Raw genomic sequence first — 24,277 nt, 5'->3', positions numbered from 1 at the left:
CAAATATATGGAGAGATATACCATGTTCTTGGATTGGAAGAATCAACATTGTGAAAATGACTCTACTACCCAAAGCAATCTACAGATTCAATGCAATCCGTATCAAACTACCACTGGTATTTTTCACAGAACTAGAACAAAAAATTTCACAATTTGTATGGAAACACAAAAGACCCCGAATAGCCAAAGCAATCTTGAGAACGAAAAACGGAGCTGGAGGAATCAGGCTCCCTGACTTCAGACTATACTACAAAGCTACAGTAATCAAGACAGTATGGTACTGGCACAAAAACAGAAAGATAGATCAATGGAACAGGATAGAAAGCCCAGAGATAAACCCACGCACATATGGTCACCTTATCTTTGATAAAGGAAGCAGGAATGTACAGTGGAGAAGGGACAGCCTCTTCAGTAAGTGGTGCTGGAAAAACTGGACAGGTATATGTAAAAGTATGAGATTAGATCACTCCCTAACACCATACACAAAAATAAGCTCAAAATGGATTAAAGACCTAAATATAAGGCTAGAAACTATCAAACACTTAGAGGAAAACATAGGCAGAACACTCTATGACATAAATCACAGCAAGGTCCTTTTTGACCCACCTCCTAGAGAAATGGAAATAAAAACAAAAATAAACAGATGGGACCTAATGAAACTTCAAAGCTTTTGCACAGCAAAGGAAATCATAAACAAGACCAAAAGACAACCCTCAGAACGGGAGAAAATATTTGCAAATGAAGCAACTGACAAAGGATTAATTTCCAAAATTTACAAGCAGCTCATGCAGCTCAATAACAAAAAAACAAACAACCCAATCCAAAAATGGGCAGAAGACCTAAATAGACATTTCTCCAAAGAAGATATACATACTGCCAACAAATACATGAAGGAATGCTCAACATCATTAATCATTAGAGAAATGCAAATCAAAACTACAATGAGATATCATCTCACACCAGTCAGAATGGCCATCATCAAAAAATCTAGAAACAATAAATGCTGGAGAGGGTGTGGAGAAAAGGGAACACTCTTGCACTGCTGGTGGGAATGTGAATTGGTACAGCCACTATGGAGAACAGTATGGAGGTTCCTTAAAAAACTACAAATAGAACTACCATATGACCCAGCAATCCCACTACTGGGCATATACCCTGAGAAAACCATAATTCAAAAAGTGTCATGTACCAAAATGTTCATTGCAGCTCTATTTACAATAGCCCGGAGATGGAAACAACCTAACTGCCCATCATCGGATGAATGGATAAAGAAGATGTGGCACATATATACAATGGAATATTACTCGGCCATAAAAAGAAACAAAATTGAGCTATTTGTAATGAGGTGGATAGACCTAGGGTCTGTCATACAGAGTGAAGTAAGTCAGAAAGAGAAAGGCAAATACCGTATGCTAACACAAATATATGGAATTTAAGAAAAAAAAATATCATGAAGTACCTAGGGGTAAGACAGGAATAAAGACACAGACTTACTGGAGAACGGACTTGAGGATATGAGGAGGGAGAAGAGTGAGCTGTGACAAAGCGAGAGAGAGGCATGGACATATATACACTACCAAATGTAAGGTAGATAGCTAGTGGGAAGCAGCCACATAGCACAGGGAGATCAGCTCTGTGCTTTGTGACCCTCTGGAGGGGTGGGGTAGGGAGGGTGGGAGGGAGGGAGACGCAAGAGGGAAGAGATATGGGAACATATGTATATGTATAACTGATTCAGTTTGTTATAAAGCAGAAACTAACACACCATTGTAAAGCAATTATACCCCAATAAAGGTGTTAAAAAAAAAATACATTCATTTGTATCACCATCTTATTTTCAAAAAGATTCAAGGCTGGAAATCTCTGTAGATTAATTTTGATTACTAAAGTATCATTACCATATTTGTTATTTTTACATATTTGTATTAATAATTTAACAGTAGTTTATGCTAATTTTTGTGGTTTTTTGAGAAAATATATAAATCATTCAAAGAGGTTTTCCCTCTGTGCTTCACTTTGCTCTTACTAACATGTGTTATCTAAGTACTAGAATTGTGAATTAAAGAAAAAAAGAGAGGAAGAAAGAGAGGAGATAAAAGTAGCATTTTTCCAGTTTGTCTTATAAATATGATGCCTTCCTTCATGACTGAGATCACACATACCCCTGTATTTTTAATCAATTTTCAGTTAGAGTTACAGGGTTTTTTTCAGTTTCCACTGTAGTATTATTCAATTCCCTGGCATCCTTCCAATGATTTCCTTTTCTCAGGAAAACCTGGTTTTCACTGTCTCATTGTTTACAGTGTGTTCAAACTTCCCAGCTCTTTTCTACCTTTTCTGCTTTTCTGGCTTTCATTTCTAAGTAAATGGAAGGCCCTAAAAGTCTCCCTGCTGTGCAGCACTAACTTTAGAAAATGACTTTCTAAGGACTGAGAGACTGTCCTTCAGGAAATTTCAATCCCCCCACCCCCACCCCATGAATCACCCTCCTTAGCATTCTTTCATATTTTAGAGATCCCTTTGTGCGGCACTCATTTAGAGCAGTGTAGCCAAGTGGAAAGGGGTGGAACTGAAAGTCAGTGAAATGAGTTTTCTGTCCTGGTCCTTGTTCTGCACACTCAGTCACTCCATGGTCCTGAATTCCCTGTGTTAGTTAGACAAATAAAATCTTTTCTTTCTACCTCTTCCCTCCTTCTCATCCTCTTTGTTCTTCTTCCTTATCCTTCAAAGAGCTTTAAAGAATAAATTGCATACTATACAAAAACTTTGTAAGCAGAGAGAGCTAAAGAGTGACAAATCAGTGTATTGCAAAGAATAGGTCCTTTTGTTCAATTCACAATAATAAATATGTGTGAAGGAGTATGATGGGGGAAATAATATCTTCACTCAGGGTCTACTATGTCCCGGGCATTGTGCCAGATGCCCTGTTTACTCTTCAGTAAATTGTAACATGAGTATACAATCTCAATTATATAGGTAAAAAAACAGGCCCAGAAATTTTAATTTTCTTTGTTCATTCATTTTGTTAGTTCAGGGGAAAAAAAGATTAAACGCTAGTGTTGGTTATAATCTGGAAGGAGGGAGGAATGGGGAGTAACTGCTTAATGGGTAAAGGGTTTCTTCTTGGGGTGATGAAAGTGTTTTGGAGCTAGATAAAGTGGTTGGTTATACAATATTGTGAATATGCTAAATGCTGTTGAATTGTTTAAAATGATTAATTTTATGCTTTGTTAATTTCACATCAATAAAAGAATTAAAACAGTGTTTTAAAGGGGTTATATTAAGATTATTTCGCTCAGCAGACCCTAAAATACTCAAATAATGCCCCCGAAGTCACCATACTCTGTGAAATTCTTGCAGTTGGAATATAGGTGAGAAAAACAAAGTGTGAAAGTGTGTTTGTTTCTGAGGTCTTAGCCTTATACCTCAATATGGCACTCCAGTGACCGGGTGGATAGGGTAGAATAGTCACATAACTTTGTAGGTACGCTATGAATGCTGAACCCAGGGCAAGCTGAAAGGATCATTTGGTCTATAGTTCCCAAGCCCCAAATCAAATATTGACTCTTGATCCAAAACATATCTGACAGTTTCAGAGAAAAAGGAAAAATGCAGGCAACAAGAGAAAAAAACTTTCTGTGTTTTATTTGTTTTTAGAAGCCAGGTTTTTTCAATAAATAACATGGTTCCCACCACCCTACCATTTACAAATAACAAAAACCTTGAACAGTTATTTAATAACTAAGCTCATTCTCAGGTATAAAATGGGGACACTAATAATGTTTTTTGATAAGGATTTTTAAAGAATTAAATGACAGGGCATGTTAGTGAATGTTAATAATGTTAATAGAGTCATTATCACCAATAGGAAAGAACAGAAGGGATAGAGGAAACTGTGGCCTAGAGACTCTGCCCTCAGGGAACAGCCCAGCCCCTTATCCCTCCAGGCTCTTGGAACTAAGAACATCCAAAAGGACCATGTCCCAGGCTTGGAGTTCAAGGTATACATTGTATTTCTTTTTCTTCTTTGAGCTACTACTTCAATGGGCTTAATTATGTGGATCTTTACTATCTTAACTGGGGACACAGGAGATGATCTTGTTGCTGTTTGTGTTTATTAACAGGGCGATCGTGTTTTTCATCTTTTTTTTTTTCTTTGTTTGACTTATCTCTCCTTTTCTTTCACTCTCCCTCAGTTTAGCAACCTCAAAATAACCCATTAACAATCTTCAGTGTATGTGTCCATATTTTTCTCCATGCTAGTATAATTCTACAAAATACCACACAAATGTTGTAAATTCTAATATAAGTAGATCTTTGTCATTATTTTTATATATTTGCATCTTTCTTTTTCTCATTTGACTATAGCTTGTGGAAATCTATGTAGATTAATTGGAATAGTTGTAATTAATTCATTTTAGTGGCTTTGTAATTTTTTAGAATGTAAATGTATCTACTTTATTCAAACATTCTTCTATTTATGGGCATCCATTTTGTTTCCAAATTTTATGCTACACAAAATAATTCTACCACAGATGTCCTTGTATGCACCAATAAAACTGGGTGTTTTTCTTTCTGTGACACTTCTATGATTGAAATTGCTGAGCCAGAGTGTACATGTTTTACAAGCTGTAATAAGTGTACTTTCATGTGCAAAACAACAACAACAACTAGGATCCTGTATATTAACCAGTTATACAACATACATATTTAACATACCAGACATTTCAGTGAGTCACAAATTATAGTTTCTGATACACATACACACACAGATTACAAATCTCAGTGAAAGATATAAATATCCTAATTATATAAAGATTTGGGAGCAGAGAAACTAAAAATCTCCAGGAGAAGAGTAATAGAACTTCAGGTTTAGAGAAGGAGCAACTAGATTAGAATACTTTTTACTTTCTGTTATTTCAGTTTTATTCAATATGTATTCTCTCTTTTACTTTGGGATATTTGTAAAATGTAGCCATTACAATTGCATAAATATCATACATTAAATATTATTTTATGAATTTTTTGAAATAATGGTATGAAGGAATTTTTTTTTTCACCAAGAAGGCTAAAAATTCTCCAAAAGGTGTAGAGAAGGCTTCCCTGGTGGCGCAGTTGCTGAGAGTCCGCCTGCCGATGCAGGGAACACAGGTTCGTGCCCCGGTCTGGGAAGATCCCACATGCCGCGGAGCGGCTGGGCCCGTGAGCCATGGCCGCTGAGCCTGTGCGTCCGGAGCCTGTGCTCCACAACGGGAGAGGCCACAACAGTGAGAAGCCCAAGTACTGCAAAAAAAAAAAAAAAAAAAAAAGAAAGGTGTAGAGAGTCAGAATTACTTGACTTCTTAAAGATGATTTCTTCGGCTTATAGCAATGCTGACAGAGAGAACAATATTAAAAAGTGAAGGAGGCACTTACATGAAGAAGAAAGACAGGAGGTTTGGATGGTGGGAAGAATGATCAGTATGCTGGGGAGTTCTATGATCACTGTACCATATTTCATAACAAGTAGAGATTGTGATATGTGTTGACTAGCATTCAATGACAAGTTACATAAGACTAATGAGGGAAAAGAAGTTTCATCAACTGAGATACCCAGGGTACTGTCAAAATAAAATTTAGGATGATACCGACTGTGTACTGCTAAGGTAATTTCAAAAGAATTACTTTTGCTTTCAACAGAGTCACTTCTGTTCTCACTGGAAATGATAGAAAGTGTCTATCAAGTCTTGCCTTGAAACAATCTTCCTTCTCTAATTAGGTCTCTTGAATACCTCCAAGGGCTGAAGATTTGTTAATATCAACTTTGGCTGGAAGATGCATTTTGTAATTTATTTCACAATTTTCTACCACAAATAGGATGTTTTGCACTGATGGATTTTTGAGCTCTTTGCTTTCAGTTGATAGAATGTGTCTATTCATTAAATAATGTCACATGAGTTTATTTGTCTTTGATGAAGGTTTTAAGCAAATAGAATTTAAAATGAAAACTTTATTAGTCAAAGCATCAGATAAATTCCCAGCTAGAAATCAAACTACCACAAACATATATCTAGATAGTTCATTTGTTATTATACTTGTTCATTCAGAAAGAGTGCAAATTACAAATCACTCCATTTTAAGAGTCTCTTGTTCAAATGGTAAGAACTAGGTCACGAGGTTATTCAGTTTAAATATATTTGTGGCATGATCACTGTAAGTAATACCTGGTTGGTTTGGTAAAGTGAGAAAATGAATATAATTAGAATACCAGGGCTTCCCTAGTGGTGCAGTGGTTGGGAATCTGCCTGCCGATGCAGGGGACGCAGGTTCGTGCCCCGGTCCGGGAAGATCCCACATGCCGCGGAGCGGCTGGGCCCATGAGCCATGGCTGCTGAGCCTGCGCGTCCGGAGCCTGTGCTCCACAACGGGAGAGGCCACAACAGTGAGAGGCCCACGTACCACCAAAAAAAAAAAAAAAGAAAAAAGAATACCAGTTGAACATACTTTAGCAAACCAATGGAGAAGTTCATGAAAAACTGTATCAGGGATCATTTTAAAGACATCTTTAAATATAATCTAATAATGTGAAGTGGTTGCCTCTAGGTTATTTGTCCTGTCTCAAACATACAGATCTATTTTTAACAAATAATACTATATTGCATTCAGAAAAGTAAATGATACAAAGTGGAAGCTCTTTAAGAAGTGGATAAAGAATTCAGATCTATAGGTAAAATAGTGTATTAGAGTACAAACTTAATATATCTGACAATACTAGGACCAGTAGTTTGTAATTTTTAAGATAGTTTGAAAATGACTCTTATCTGGCACTGAGTTGCCTGGCCTATACATCAATCTAAAATAGACAATCTAAAAGAGAAATGGAAGTGAAATTGCTAGAAATATCCTAAGGATAAGATGAAGAGTTCGATGCATTGAGAAACTGAGACAAGTTCAGGATTTCTGGAGTTCAGTATAGGAAACTGTGTGGCTAGAGATGAAAATGGAGAGGAAAATAGTGGCCTGGAAAGCCATTGTTTGTAAGTAGGGGATTGTAGAAGATGAAGGTAGTAAGACAATAGATAGGCAGACCCATTAAAGGGCTGTGGCCTTAATCCATGTTATAGGCAATAGAGCTGCCTAGTATAGAAATGGCAGTGGCAATTGGAAAGATTCAGCATAAATTGTGTGTGTGTGTGTGTGTGTGCGCGCACATACATACATGTACAGACCTTGGTGAATGTTTGAATGTGAGGGGTGAGGAAGAAGGAGGAGGCAAATTTATTTATTTATTTACTTATTTATTTATTTTTTTAGGAGGCAAATTTAAACCCAGGTTTCAGACTTGAGCATCAGGGATATGAAAGTGCCATTTGCCAAGATAGTAAATCAAGAGAAGAAAAGTTTTATTGTTAATTTCTATATTTTGTATTGTTTTTTGTTTGTCTCATAGAGGATGAAATTGGTTAATTTCCTTTTGAATATGAAATCTGTATTAGTGTTATTTTGCTGTTGAAACAAATTATCACAGTCTTAGTGGCTTGTAACAATGAAAATATGTATTATCTTACAATTCTGTACGTCAGAAGTCCACTGGATTTCACTGGGCTAAAATCAAGGTGTCCGCAGGGCTGTGGTCTTTTCTACAGGCTCTAGAGGAGATATTTCTTTGCCTTTCCAGAGGCTAGAAGCTGCCTGCATTCCTTGATCTTTGGTTCTTTTCCTCCATTTTCAAAGCCAGCAATGTAGCATTTCTCTGATCCTATTTCCACGCTCAGATGGCTTTCTGATCACAGCTGGGAACTGTTTTCTGCTGTGAAGGACTCATTTGTCTCAGTTGGGGCCATCTGCAAAATCTAAAACACTATCACCCCCTCAAGGTCTATAACCTTATTCAAATGTGCGAAGTCCCTTTGCCTCTTGAGGTAATGTATTTACAGGTTCTAAGGACCAGGATCTGGACATTGAGGCAGGGGGAAGCGTATTCTGCCTGCCACAATACCTTTGATGTACTACTGGAAGAAACTAGGGATAATTTGGATGCACAGTTCTCATGTATAGGATTATGAGCTGAGCTGAAGAAATTTATTACAGAATCAACAGTATATAGATTCTAATTATAGCTGTGGAAGTCTATAATACTACTCAGAAAAAGAATGTAGAGTTAAAAGAAACAGGGCAAAACTCTGAGAAGCAGTAATGCTTATATGAAAAATCACAGAGACTTATAGCTAATTGGAAGAGTATGGTATTCCAGAAGCCAAGAAAAATATGGACGCCAACTACCCCAAGTTCTTCTGGCAAGTCAAAATAAGAAATGAGAACTATCCACCTGAATACTTGTTTACATCGGTAAGTAGCTATTTTGTGATATCAGAAATCCAAATTCAGCTTGTCAGAAACTAAAGAGAAAGGAATTGATAGGGGAGTGTGTCCAGTTGTCTGAAGCTTTGTAACTATAAAAAGGAAAACTAGATTGATAACTGGAGGGGAAATTGAGATTGAGGGTTTGTGTGTCTTGAATTCTGATAATAAATGTAACAAACCACTAAATATTGAGATATTGAAAGTACTGGGGAGAGAAGGGATCAGTGTTTGAGAAGATTGATTGGGAGAAGATGAAAAAAACAAAACCCCAAAATGTTTGGGCCTGGGTATGAACAAGAGGAGGAATCTTCTTTCGCTGTGAGAGAAGGGAGGGGACGAAAAGATGATAACCATGCAGGTATGAGACCTCTTTCTTTATGTGAGCAGACGGATATGAGGTAATTAGAACAGATTGAGTGGGAGGTGATAGGAGGTGAAATTTGAGAAGAGTGAGACATTTGAATTTGCTTCGATGGCTCACTGGAGAGTGAGCAAGGTTGGAAAACTGACAGCTTTCTGAGAAGTACTCAGGGTCTAGCTGAGGTCACACACCATCACTGACCAACAGAAATAGAATGTAATTTACATTTCAAAATAATCACATTTAAAAAATTAAAAGAAACGGTTGAAATTAATAGTATATTTTATTTAACCCAATATATTCAAATATTATTTCAAAATGTAATCAGTATAATAAAACTATTAATAATATACTTTTCATTTTTTTGTATTATCTCCAAATACCAGTGTGCATTTTGCCCTTATAGCCATTTCAATCTGGACACTAAATTTTATCAGAAATGTTGATCTATTAGATTTCATAAAAGTTACAATGAAAAAAAATTCAAGTTTTTCAAACATACTTTTTCTCAAATAATTGAAACATTCAGATTTTACTTTAAATTTAAATTAGTTAATATTAGGGGAGGGGGAAGGGTAAGCTGGGACAAAGTGAGAGAGTGGTATGGACATGTATACACTACCAAACATAAAATAGATAGCTAGTGGGAAGCAGCCACATAGCACAGGGAGATCAGCTCAGGGCTTTGTGACCACCTAGAGGGGTGGGATACGGAGGGTGGGAGGGAGGGAGATGCAAGAGGGAAGAGATATGGGGACATATGTATATGTATAACTGATTCACTTTGTTATAAAGCAGAAACTGACACACCATTGTAAAGCAATTATACTCTAATAAAGATGTTAAAAAAAATTAATGCACTAGACCAATTTGAAATGCTCAAGAGTGGCTAGCAGCTACCAAATTAGTGAGCACGGTTATAGACTTAATTGGGTGGCATTGCCTTACTTGGTTCTGTTTTTCTCCAGGAAGATTTAGCTCATATAAAATATTTATCGCTGTGCTTGGCACATGGTAAACAAAAAGTTTTAGGTTTATCCTTCTTTCCACCTTTATTTAGCAAAGAATTTTAAACAACTTAAAAATTTGGTCCTTGCGATCTCTAGGTATTTAAGAATAATGAATAATAATAACAACAGTAGCAGCAGCAATAATGACAACAGTGGCTAAAAGTTAGACACTTTAGTTAATGTGCCAAGAGTCATTTAAGCACACTATAAATATACACTTACTTAATCTTCAGAAAAGTCCTATGTAGTAGATACTATTTTTATCCCATTTACAGATAAGTAAATTAGAAAGAGTAAATAAGTGTCCCAAATTCACAAAACAGATGTGACAGATGGAGACTAACACCCAGGTAATGTGATTCTGGAGTCTATGGTCTTAACCATTCTGGTGTATCCCCAAACTAGTCTTAACATTCTTTTTCTTCTGCCAATATAATAGTATTCACTATGGCTTTTAGCTTGATTGTTCTGATTGGCAAATTTCCCTTAGCAGGAGCCTGTATAAGCAGGTTGAGGAAAAGTGCTAGGATCATCACATTCTCTTTACTAGATACAGTCTCAGTGTGTGCAACTGACAGTGATAATTTTTTTTTTTTTTTTTTTTTCTGTACGCGGGCCTCTCACTGTTGCGGCCTCTCCCGTTGCGGAGGCTCCAGACGCGCAGGCTCAGCAGCCATGGCTCACGAGCCCAGCCGCTCCGCGGCATGCGGGATCCTCCCGGACCGGGGCACGAACCCGCGTCCCCTGCATCGGCAGGCGGACTCTCAACCACTGCGCCACCAGGGAAGCCCTGACAGTGATAATTTGCAGTGAATGAACATCCCCTTCATTGCCTCCAATCATTTCTCTGGGCGGGTAACACTGAAGTTTCACTATGTTCTAAGGATTTGTCTATCCTTAGAATGAAGGATATCTTAACAGAGCAAGTGATAGTAAAAAAAAAAAAAAAAAATTATGGAAGGATGGGTAAACATATGGTTCTAAACAAATTGGGCCTGTTCTCTGCAGAATCATTTTTAGACAACTCACTTCAGTGCATACTATCCACTTGAGAGTTTAGATATTCCTGAACATGAGCTTTGATGAAGTTTAAACTCACTGAATAACTGTGCAGCTGTTCCTTTTATCATACATTCAGTGATCATAAGCTTTGCTTCAACAGGTGTGGGATTTTTGTTCCCAAAACTTGGTATCTGTAATAATCAGTTAATTTCCAGTTTAATATAGATCATTATTATTACAAGTAACAGGGTGAACTCCAGGAGCATTTGTTGAAAATATTGAAAGTTCAAGAACAAGACCAAGTTTTCCAAGGGGTAGGGAAAATCCCTTAGAATGAGAGTCTACTTCTGAAATCAGGATGTCATAATCAAGGAATTTTCACTCCTGCTCACAATTTCCTAGCAACTCCTAGGTCTTTATTGGATGGAAACTAACATAAAAATTTTATTAATTATTAAATCAGTATCAGTGCTCTGTTGGTACCAGTAGCTGAAATGAGACCTGGATATTTTGAGGGAATAAAAGAGAATTTGTGCAAAGGGATCTAAGTGTATCAATCTGATATTGCCACGAAACAAACCACCCCAACATGCAGTGGATTAAAACAGCATTGATTTCTTATTATTCACTTACTGCAGGATGGCTCACAGGTGGCTGATCTAGGTTGCACTTGGCTGTCTTTGTCTTTGATGGTGGCTCTGCTTCATCCTCTTGGGAGCAGCAGCTTTTCTCAAGTCTGTATAGTATTATCTTGGTGATGGCAGAGGTGCCAAATGGTAAGCAGAATCGTGGCAGGGTGGGGGGGACTTCTTAAGTCCCAGACTCAGAAGGATTCTTATTTGGTGAAAGCAATTCATATAGCCCAAACCAAGGTAGAGGTATGGGGGAATACAAGATGAAGGGAAATATATGACCCAAGGTAAGTCCGTGGCTTGAGCATTAGATGATGGAAGAGATGAATAATCTGGGCTAACGATTCAATCAACCATGCTTGTAAGCTTACAAAATCTAAGAAAAATATATACCAGACTCTAGGAAAAACAGGAAGAACAGCAAGAAGAATCTCATTTAGGTAGTATACTGCCTACAACCTAGCTGGCCTCTTACTGACGTCTGTAAGTGTCTAATTCTAACAAGAAATAAATATGCGAGAGAAATTCTGTTTAGCCTCTTTGGGTCGCATGTGCCCACCACTACTATCCCAGGAGTGGAGGGTGGATGTGCTATTAGCTTGGTAATTAATAATCGTACCTAAGCCAAAAGTGTGAGGATCTTACCAAACTCAGGTCCAGCTGCTCGCTGCTTGAAAATCAATACTCGAGAGGCAAGTGTTGGTAGAAATAAAAAACATTGCTTTTAATCAGAAAGCCAGCATTTTGGGAGAGAAGGCAGACCCATGTCTCAAATACAACTCTGAAGATTCTGCTTGGCCATGAAAGTTTTTAAAGGGAAGAGGGGAAGTAATCTCAGTTAATCATTGAGTTAGGGGATCAGACTCATTTCCGTCTCCTACTGCATGCAGGGTTGTCAACTCCTTGTGATGTTTCTTTAGAAGCTACCTCACACAGTTTGTATGAGAGATTACTGAAAGGGAAGCTAGGGAAGAGATCTGGTCATCTGTTAATTACTTATTCTTCATTTTTACTTCTTTGATCTATGGATAGAACCAACAGGTTAGGCAGGGTATCATGTGATCAAAAGACTTGAACATTGTGTTTGAGCCAAAGACCTGAAAAGTGTGTTTGAGTCGGAAATGAGTAGAGCATGGAAATGCCTGGTTTAAGGTTCGTTACAATATAGCTTTGCTAAAGTGACAAGACAAAAGGGGCCTCCTTCAGAGAGCTCTTTCCTGCCAAAAGCTGCTTGCAAATCCCCACTTGTCAGAACATCATTCCGTTTCTATGGGATTATGAGTGAAGGTCTGTTGTCTGTAACTTTTTCATGCTGACACAGGGCGCCATATTCTTAGACTGGAAGATGTCAATATGGGTCTATAGCTCTCTTTGCTGACAATTTTAGTTGCTTGCTTACATTTACAGGCAGAGCAAGCTATAATTATTTTGATATCCACAAAAATATAGATTATTATGAGCAATAGTGTTAATCTCATTCTCTTAAGGCCCGTTACTGGAATTGTGCTAGCCATATATTCAGTACTGCTTAAGATGGAGCAGTTTATATCATGGCTGTAGTCTGGTCATCAAGCAGTTAGCTTTTACCCTCTGGTGCTGTTATAATATCTGTAAAATGCACACTGAGTCTATGATTCTTATTGTCCTAATCATTAACTACTTGAACCTGCTCTTTTGTGCCTCAGAGAGATCTGGGAGACTTCAGCTTTTCTACAAACAAGGCTCAGGGCACACGGAGGGGCCTTTGTAGTTGGGGGAGGGAGGGGGCAGCTGCAGGGTTCTGCTCGGTTCCAGGGGTAATTCATTTCCCTAAAGAAATGATAGATCCTACTTTGCCAATAAACAAAAAGGAGACAATATTCTGGACTGATGAAAACAGCTGATGTCTTCTGCAATTGCTTAGGACACTTCAACATCCAGCTGTATATTTTCCTATCAAAATCATCCCACCTGGGATATGATGTCAAGGTCATCACTGAAATTGAGACAGACACAGTCTTAGATTATGGATGAACTAATGAGTTCAATCCTTGTAGGTTCAAGGGAACAGAACAAATATGAACTGAAGGACCATTTTACAAGATAAGAGTTACACACTGCAATAAATGCAGGCCATTTATTAAAATTTTGAGTGTAACAGAAAGCCTCTGGTGCTTTGGAATTTAGAAACAATTGTGCCAACCTGTTTTCTGCCTAGAGATGGACATGCTAAGTCATTTTGAGGATATTTTCTATTCTGAGAGGAAAAGAAAACCTTCTTTCGTTATGTAAATATGGAAGTAGAAGCAACCCTTGCCCTGAAGAATTAATATAAAAAGATCTTTTTGGATTTCCTAAGATTTAGCAAATTTTTTTTTCTTCCTTTAGTGTGCAGAATTCTGAAAACAGTAGTAGTGTTGAGCCTTCCTGGTTTAAGAATAGTAACCTTCCCTATGTTCTGTGAGACAGAAAAGATGTTATCACTTATTTAAGCCACTGATTTTTTAGTGTTATTATTTTCATTTGCTTGCACCTGGATCAAATCTGGATGTACACACACTTCAATTTTTAATGAACCGTGTCACTTCATTTCTTTACATTTCTGTATATATTAGGTCCTTGGCAGACCTCCATACCTCCTCTTTGTAGGTTTTGAATGATCGTTCATATCCACATTTTGGTCATCATTGCATGATTACAGTGCAGTTTTGCATAGGTGATGCCTAGTTTTCTTATTAAGCACTGTGTAGAAAAAAATAGCAAATGTACTCGTAATATAGTAGGAAACTGTTCCCTTAATCTCCATAGAGTTCTAAAGGTTTTGGGGCGTTTTGTTTGTTTGTTTGCTTGCTTGTTTGGTTTTGGCCCATACTAGGCAAAGATGCTAGAGTTTTAGGTGAAATAGTTGGGCTTTATAAGACTTGAGGTATGGAGCTTTGCAAAACTTGGCAGAACTGCTTCCTGCACAGGCAAAATTCCGTCACCACCAACCCAATCATGATTTCTTGGGGAATTGACTTTCAAGAAGCCATGTCATGGAATATTTACCAACTTAATTTTTCTGGTAACATTTTTGCTGACATTGCATCCTGTTGGGAAAATAGAATTTAAAAAGATCTTCTCCCCAAAGAAGCTGGAAAGCTTCTCCACAAAGGTAGTGGAGAAAAAAAAACAGTTTGATTATTGAATAAGCAGTAAACCAGATGTGATGTGCATCACATGAAGTCTGCTAAGAGATTGCAAAGATAGGATGGAATCTCATCCACTTATAAAGCTGTCTTAGTCCGTTTGGGCTACTGTAATCAATAGACCACAGATTAGGTGGCTTTTAAGCAACAGAAATTTATTTCTCACCGTTCTGGAGGCTGGAAGTCTGAGACCAGAGTGATAGCGTGGTCAGGATCTAGAGAGAACCCTGTAGACTGCTGACTTCTCATTGTATCCTCACACGGCAGGGAGCAGAGAGGGGAAGCAAGCTCTCTCATGACTTTTATAAGGACACTAACCCCATGCATGAAGGCTCCACCATTATGACCTCATGAAATTCTAATTGTCAGCCAAAGACCCCCAGCTCCTAATGCCACCACATTGTGGGGGTATGGTTTCAACATATGAATTTTGAGGGGACACAAATATTTGGTTCATAACAATAGCCAAGCAGATACAACCCTTTACACACATTTCTCAAGATAAACAATCACTATGTAAGAGTACTTGAGGGCACCATTTGCCACACATTGTTCGTCTTAACTTTCCCTGGTAATTGAGGTGACTATCTGTGTTTGCTAATAGGCTTTATCCCGAGGAAGAGCAAACTTCTCATATCTTTATGGCAGAAAGTAGTTTTGCAACTGAGAGCAAGGTGCCCAGGGGAAGTTAGGTCCTTCCCTCCCACAGACGCTGGGATACTGGGGCAATATCACCCTTGATTTTTACATTTCAAAGAAGTGGCTCTCAGGTCCTTGAGAAAGATAATCCTGGGTCATAAAACTAAGAAAATGCCAACCTAGTCTTCAAAATGATTTACTGTCATTTCAAGGGGAGGAGAAAGTACTTAAAATTACAGATTTTCCAAAGTAGATAATCTAATGAAAAGGAGAAAAGGGAAATCTCCTTCCTTATTTTCAATAGGGAGAATTAAGCCTCCACTTTCAATTTATATTTGTCCTTGAAATCCTTAGTGGATATTACAATAAATTCTGAATTTATGAAAGATTTTCATAAAGCCCTTCAGTGCACTATAAACTCCATCCAGTATGATGTTGAATAATACTGGTGATTTACGCTCTTGACTTTAAAGTGTTCTTAATTCTAAGAAATCACCAATAATTATGTTTGCTATAGATTTTTGTAGACATCACTTATCAGAGAAAAAGTACTTTCATTTTCTTTTGTTTTCTAATTGGCAGAAGAATCAAGTCCACGTAAGATTTGTCTCCTCTGCCTACATCTGAATACCTTGTTACTCAGGCAGCTTATCTGGAAAACAAACCACTGAAGTCTCTCAGTAGAGACTTCCTGCCCTTGGAACATGATAATGAGATGTGTCCTGATTGATCACTGCATTTTTTTGTGTGAAAGCTTATCCCACCTAGGATAGTGGGGGTGGGGAAAAAAAATCCCAACAAAGTTTGTGCCAATGTTCTGTAGGGTTCTCTATTTCTCTCATACCAAGAGAGGCAGTTTGAGAACTCTCTGCTCTAGGAAATATTTCAGCAAACTGAAGTGCAGAAATTGAGAAACGCCAAGTGGCCCATAATCAAAGAACTAAACATGGTGGAGACACTTTTCTTGAACAAACAAAACATTTTTGCCATTCCTCAAACAGGAATTTTGCCACTGACTACTAACATGTCTTTTCACACGAAAAAGACCTGAGATAACTAGCCATTTCTGTTTTGCATTGTACAAGAAGAGTGAAATATTGAAGAGCCTTGCTCAGTATGCAATTAACCTTAGCTCAATTTACGGAAATCTTGGGGGAACACAGGGCAGAAGAGTCACTTAGAGTGAAGTTTCAAAAACTGCAAAATGGGGAAAAATTTCTGCCAAGGGGTTGAAGATTACAGTACCCAGTTCTCTATCTTATGAAGAAGAGGCGCAGATGGCTACAGGGTACTAAGGTGGGAAGCCATTAGAACAAGACAAGTAAAGTAATTCCCAGAAATAAACTATCATTAGGACAACATAGTTGGAAAACTAGTGCCATCAATAGTAATTTGAACAGAGTGTAGAAGTAGTGAGCCCTTCAGACAGTGAGAGCACTTACTTTTAATTTAATAAGGTGTGAGAAAGAAGATAGTGAGCCATGAATCAGAGCTGGTAAATGAAGATGGCAATACTCACTCTTCGCTCAGAATCTCAACCTCTGTTTTAAATCTTTGAGATAGAAATTATCCAAAATTAAATTAAATTGAAAATAAGACATGTTATGTCTTCAAGCACTAGGAAAAGGGACCACTATCACAGACGAGACCTCAGAAATATATTCTTAATACCCTAGACTAGGATGGCAGGGTATCTGAAAATGTCTAAGTTTACTCACTGGACACTGGTTGAACCTGGAGAAAGCTTTATCTATGCAAGTCTAGGGCTGCTTTCTACATGGGATTTCTATTCTGGGAAAACAAATTCTGAACTGAGGCAAACTGCTCACATGCTTGAGGAGGAAAGAATATCTCTTTTGGGACCCAAAATGTTACTAGGAACATGAATGTTGGGGCATGATAATTTGTTAATTGACCTTTTCTATTTTTTGGTAATTTCTCATCCACAATTGCTTTATACTCATTGCAATACACTCTATTGGGTCAGAATATTCCAGCTTTTCCAATAGAACTGTAAACAGAAAAAAAGTCACTGGTCAGCTTTTTTATTTTAAATTGTTTGCTTGAATTTACAACATTACAACAACAATAAAATTAAAAGCCCATACTTTTTATACAAGCTCAGCGATTTTGGTTTTAAAAAATATAAAAGCTGAAAGAGTTAAACCATAAACTTATTCATTCATTCATTTAGTCATTTATCCAGATACGTATTTTAACAGACAAATCTCTGTTCTGTTCCAGGCACTGATATAAACACTAGGGATATAGTAGTGAATAAACTAGAAAGGTCCTGGCTTACAGAAGGTGATACTCTAAAGTGGAAGGAGAACACTTCTCTGAGAAGGTGGCAATATACATATTCTTGAAGGAGAAAAGAAGTCACAGGACTCTGAGAAAAGAGAACTGCAAGTAAAGGAAACAGAAAAAAAGCCCTGAGACAGGAGCACATGAGCCATGCTTATGGGACAGCAACAAGCCCAGTGTGGGTGGACCAAAGGAAGCAGTGGGGATGAGTGGTAGAAGAGATCAGAGAGGTAGAACAAAAAACTACTTAGGGCTTTTCAGACCACTTACAAGACTTGGTTTTTATGCTGAATGGAATGGTAAGACATTGACATGATCTATATATGTTTTCAAATTATCCATGGGCTGCTTTTAAGAATACAAGGAGCCTATCAGAGAATGAAATAGTAATCCAGTCTTTTTTTTTTAATATGCTTAGAAGCAGTAATAGTATACATTGTAACTCATTACACCAGTAATCAGTTATCCCAAGACTATTTGTTTAAAATAAGTTATCTTTTAAAAATTCTTGTAAATTTCCCCAATATCGTGTATTAAATATATATTTTCTTAGATATACTTCCAGGCTGCTCTTTTTAAATATTGGGTTGGCCAAAATGTTCACTCGGTGCTTTCCATAAGATGGCTCTAGTAGTGCTTAGTTGTCTTAAACTTCATTCAAAAGAATTTTCTTAGATTGTATTGTGATAGCTGTCATATCAGCATGCATTTAAAAAAAAAGGCTTATCAAAATTCGTGAATTTTTGTGTAGCCATTTTAATATTGAAGATGGAAGAAAAAAAGCAATATTTTTGGCATATTATGCTTTATTATTTCAAGAAAGGTAAAAACGCAACTGAAATGCAAAAAAAGATTTGGGCAGTATATGGAGAAGGTGCTGTGACTGAAGAAACGTGTCAAAAGTGGTTTGCAAAGTTTCGTGCTGGAGATTTCTTGCTGGATGATGCTCTACGGTCGGGTAGACCAGTTGAAGTTGATAGCGATCAAATCATGACATTAATTGAGAAAAATCAACGTTATACCACGTGGTGATAGACAACATACTCAAAATATCCAAATCAAGCATCGCAAATCATTCACACTGGCTTGGTTATGTTAATCTCTTTGATGTTTGGGTTCCACATAAGTTAAGTGAAAACAAACCTCTTGACCATATTTCCACATGTGATTCTCTACTTAAACGTAATGAAAACGTTCTGTTTTTAAAACAAATTGTAATGGGCGATGAAAAGTGGATACTGTACAATAATGTGGAATGAGAGAGATCGTGGGGCAAGCGAAATGAACCACCAACAACCACACCAAAGGCCGGTCTTCATCCAAAGAAGGTGATGTTGTATATATGGTGGGATTGGAAGGGATCCTCTGTTATGAGCTCCTCTGGAAAACCAAACAATTAATTCCAACAAACACTGCTCCCAATTAGACCAAGTGAAAACAGCACTCGACGAAAAGCATCCGGAATTAGTCAACAGAAAATGCATAATCTTCCATGAGGATAAAGGAAGACTGCACGTTCTTTGATGACCAGGCAAAAACTGTTAGAGCTTGGCTGGGAAGTTCTGATTCATCCGCTGTATTCACCAGACATAGCACCTTCGGACGTCCATTTATTTAGGTCTTTACAAAATTCTCTTAATGGAAAATTATCCAGATATTTACATCAGACAAACATGGAGATGAATCCCAATTCTGATTCCAATTATGGCATCTGGTATATGTTTCTTAGTATGCTCGCACTCTTGATTTCTTATAGGTTTCAGTTTTTAGTTGCTTGTTTTAGAATTCTATGAAATAAAGGAGCTAAACTACGTTAGTTCGTGAATGTTGGGTTTTTTCTTTTAGAAAAAAGTTAATATTTTTAAAAGAAAAGGAGTAGGGAAGATAAAAATGCATGTAAATGATGATAAGTAATTTTCAAATACATAGTTTTGTTCCATTTTTACATAATTTTATAGCTCTGACAACTGTAGAACTGCACATGCGTATTGGTGACATGTTTACATAAAGGGAAGATGGATTGTGTTTAAATGAATTTAACATGGTGAAATTAACTGGGTAGGGGAGTTTGTGTGTGGGAAGGGGTAGAAATGATACATATTTTTCTAAGAATAGTATACAATTGCCAGTATTCTTGACATAAATTTAATTATAAACCTCAAAGTAATTGAACACCTAACAAAAAGGAAGGCAAGCATCATCATGATGGTATAATTTTAATAACAGCATTTGTTGTAAGAAATCACTAAAGTTTTTGGCCATTGAATGTAAGAAAAAATAGTAAAATGTGCTAAATCTGGTCCACAATCTCTAATATTAAATTAATAGTACTAAATAATTACATCCAATAGATAAATGTGCAATGTTTACTATTAACTCCCTGAACCTCAGCATTGGATAGTTTACATGAGATCGGGTATGTTCAGGGTGGTATGGCCATAGACTCAACATTGGACAATTTAAAGGAGTTATTGTGAAGCTCGTTAATAGCTCAAGTGAATAATAATTATAAGTATATTGTCTTCTCCTGTCTCAACAGAGGAATTATCCAAATTCTTGAGCAGGGTTGAGATGTTTACATAGAAATTTTAGCATCTTTTTTTTGGTACGCGGGCCTCTCACTGTTGTGGCCTCTCTGGTCGCGGAGCACAGGCTCTGGATGCGCAGGCTCAGCGGCCATGGCTCACGGGCCTAGCCGCTTCACGGCATGTGGGATCTTCCCGGGCCGGGGCACGAACCCGAGTCCCCTGCATCGGCAGGCAGACTCTCAACCACTGCGCCACCAGGGAAGCCCTAGCATCTTTTTGATCCACCACTGAAAAGAAGATGGTTGGACACTCCATCTTTGTCCAAAGCTCAGTGTTTTCACTAACATTATACTTCAGCTTTATGGATAGTTGACTGAGCACATGTATTGAAGTATGTCCATATTGTAAAAGTTCTCATGTAGCTGTGTGCCCTGTTAGGATGAACATTTGCTAGAGAAGCTGCTCTTTAAAATTGTCAGCTTGGAGTCAGTGAGTTTTATTTTCAGAAAGTTCATCTTAAGTCAGCTCTCAGAATCTTCCCAATTGGCCTGGAAAAAGGAAATTGAATCTTAGTGTCTAGACAGAAGTTACCACACCAAAAGTATCTTGGAATGCACAGACCTCAGGAAAGTTGGGGAAAACTTCACAGGGAACAAGGATCTTCTTGGAAGGAGGGGAATTTAAATGTTGAACATTTTCAATAGATTAAGAAATAAACCAAGGGCCCCCTAAGGAGAACTCAATGGTTAAAATTTAATATTTATATGACAATTCCTATGTACAAGGCACTGTCCTAAAGTCTTTAATTTTAGAAACTCATTTAATCATCACAATAACATTATACGAACTCTTATTATCCTCATTTTAGAGTTAAGGAATATGGGGAATAGAGAGATTAAGTGAACTGTCCAAGGTCACACAGCTAGCAACGGACTCAACAGTTTAAGCAACCTGCCCCCAGGGTCTGAGCTCTTATCCATTACAGCAGAGTTGAAATTTGAACTGATAATCTGGTTTCAAGTCTAGGACCTACATATGTGACTGAGGGTAATACTTGATTCTAGTTTAGGTGTGGCTGCACCCGGAAACCATGCACTCTCACCCATTTCCACATGCCTACCTGCCAAACCTAAAACGATGTACTTCCGGAAAAATTTTAGATGATATAAGTGTAAGCTGCAGTTGAAACATTAAAGACCCAAGTAGGAGATATTTTAAGCAGACAATGGAAGTATTCTTGAAAAATAACGTTACTGACCCTTTTAAGTGGGATCCAACAACGGTCCTTCTGCCTGGTGTCCTTTGAGCCAATAGAACAAGACCAGGTTCGGTTCAGAAGCAAAGGCGAGTTTTATTCTTCGATGAAAGAACTGAGGGAGAAGTGCGAGCTCACGCTCCAGAATACTCTTCCTGAAAGGCGGGAGGCGGGGCTGCTTTATAGGGCACCTCATCAGCTGGGGAGGGGGTGGAGTTCTGGAGAGTGGGCGCAGCTGTGCTGCTTACGGGTCTAGATCGCGGTGCCGGGCGCAGCGGCTCTGCACACAGCCCGCGGCCACCATCTTGAATTGCAGTGTCGGGAGCAGCGCTTCCGCACACGTTCTCCGGCTGAGGCGTTTGCGTAGCCATTTCCCACTAGGAGCTCCGGTCTGAAGAAGCAGCTGCGAGGCCTCGTCACACGGCTCCCTACGAGCAAGTGAAACGAGACTAAGTGCAAAGGAATAAAAGGTTAGACTTTATTCTCCTACCCGGAGTCTATTTTTAGTTTCCAGGAATTGTTAATGGGCTCTCCTGGTGGCAATAATATTTTAGCAATGCTGGGGCCAACGGCTACAACAATGACAAAATCTATTAGCGGCTGGAAAAGACACTATAATTTTCTATTTATCAGAGATTTAGGAGCAGAATTCATCATTTTGAAGTGGGTAAGCACCAATCTTCATGAACTATTTGGGGAAAGGGAATACTTGAGAAAAGAGGTATTTTCTGCTAATTTGAAAATAATTTCATAAGTACAATTTTCTGTGGTATGGACACATTTTGATAAAGATTTGAATAATTCTTTAGTGGGTGTGTGTGTATGTGTTTTCCTTTTGGAAAATGGATAAAACCTTTTTTCCCTAAAAATTTTAAGTTTTCTGTGGTAAATACATCTTTGAGTTAGGGCTCATATTCTGCCTTATTTTTCTTTAAAGAGAATTTTTTTCTCTGAATTGTACCATTTTGTATTGAATTCTGGTTAGTATTTTTCCATTAAGATTACATGCGTTTTTGCAGTTTCTTGGAATTCAGGTATTTAGCAGGGCGGCTAATTTGAATTCTATATTTTCTTAGTAGCAGAAAATGCTACCTGGATTTCTGTAGTAGCATTCAGACAGGTGGGTGGTGGTGTTGAAAGCTCAACATTTGACTGTTTCTTAAGGGAATTAAAGATTGGAGCTTGGCTGGCACAGAATAACCTCTTTCTTCCTTTTTTTGTTGGATAATTCTTAGAGTAAAATAGGGTCTTTATCAATTTAAGCAATTTCCATGGTTCATACCACTGTGTCATCTCAAGCATTAGGCTAGAAATTAGGTCAGGGATGTAGTCTTCCGTTCCAAGTATAAGTTCAAGGCTAAGATTGAGTAGGAACACAAAGAGCAATATTCCTCTTTTCTTCCAATTTAAGGCCTGGAATAAAGAGCATAGCGTTTATTTTATTTTGCTTATTTCAGTTTGTTGTTTGAGAGCTGGGTTGGGAGGATGATGAGTTCCTTGTAGTTTCATTTTTGAGAAGTGAACTTTGGAATCAAGTGACTATGCCTAATAGGCTGTTGGGCATTTACATCTGTAAGTCAAAAGAGTTGTCTAAATTGGTTTGAAGTCAAGCCAACAAGGTGTGTTGGGAATGATTATATGTTTTGATATATTTTTTTTTGACCTGGACATGATGCAGCTTATGATTGGGTGAAAAATATACTCAGGACACATCAGGTTAAAGTTGACTTCTGTGACTGAGAGTTGCTATTTCTGAGAAAAATTAATGCTTCTATAAAGAAATATATTTAGTTTACAACTAAAAATTAAAGTGGTTAAACGAGTAACTTATTTAAAGAACTGAGGCTCTTATCCCAATTTTTTTGTATTATATTTTTAAAACTTTCTTTGCATTCCAAATGCCTTTTTTGGTACTTTCTATGTTACTAGCATCATGTGTGGCAACTGCTCTCAAATTATACCAGGTGCTGATTATCTACATACTTCTAAACTAATATTTGCAACAAGACAATTGGTAACTTGAGGGCAAAAATTATTTATGTATTTTTCTTTCCTATAGAAGCTAACACATGTAATGTGTACACATGTACACATTAAAAACTACAGCAAAAATTGTTTATATTGATTTTGAATAGTTTATGTTGGAAGGAGCTTTGTTATTTATATCCTAGAAATTTAAACCTAGAAAAAAATAAAGAAATAATATATTAATACCCATTTCACAGAGATCTGAAAAAACAACTAGGTAATAAAACTGTTAATGATTTTTCTAATAACGTGGAATTTCATAGTGGAAAAGAAATTTGAACTTCTAATTGCATTCTCTTTCTATAAAGCCCTCTAATTCTTAATCTCTTTAAGGTGCATATAGATCTTTTTTACATAACTTGAGGAGTATGTAATTTTCCTTGTGTTGATAAGGAATCCACTTCCCATTTTTTAGCAGATGTTCAGAATTACAGTGAATCTTCAAGAGGGCATCATGCCACATACATTACTATCCCTGTGGGACTCCAAACATGTAATATCTTTAAAGATAAATAATGTTGGGTAGATATTTGCATGGACACTGGAGCTGTAAATGTTTTAAGTAAAAATTTTTTTCATAGAAATTTAAAAGCTAAGGCAAAGACATTCTTTGAAATGTCTTTGGACTGTAACTGACATCAATAATGCTATAATTGGCCACAAGAAAAAGAAATTAATTGATTTTGGAGATTGGTGAGACATAGTTATTAATTTATCAACTTATTTAAACATATACATATTGAGTCTCTACTATGTGAAAGGGGGACGAATTGGATAGTCATTGTTCTCAAGGAATTTGAAGACTATGGGAGGAAGACAAATGAAAAATAAATTTTCATGAACTGTGATAGATGCTATCAATATATAGGTGTTACTGGAATATGGCAAAGGGAGCATATTTCTGGCATTAATTGTGTGTGCATGTGTGTGAGTGTACACACTGATTGGACAGGATCATAATATAGCTGTTTACTGAAGGCCTATCGGAGAAAAGCTTAAGCTGAG

The 24,277-nt window shown here is 37.4% G+C and overlaps 1 pseudogene; it reads right to left on the bottom strand.

Annotated features, from left to right (window-relative positions):
• Positions 1-24,277, bottom strand: part of LOC132593724 (voltage-dependent N-type calcium channel subunit alpha-1B-like) — a 118,856-nt pseudogene that overhangs the window by 81,909 nt on the left and 12,670 nt on the right.

This window comes from Globicephala melas, chromosome 17, assembly GCF_963455315.2.
Source record: "Globicephala melas chromosome 17, mGloMel1.2, whole genome shotgun sequence".
NCBI classification, from domain to species: Eukaryota; Metazoa; Chordata; class Mammalia; order Artiodactyla; family Delphinidae; genus Globicephala; species Globicephala melas.
The sequence above is the reverse complement of the archived record's forward strand: the minus strand, read 5'-3'. Positions and strand labels throughout refer to the sequence as shown.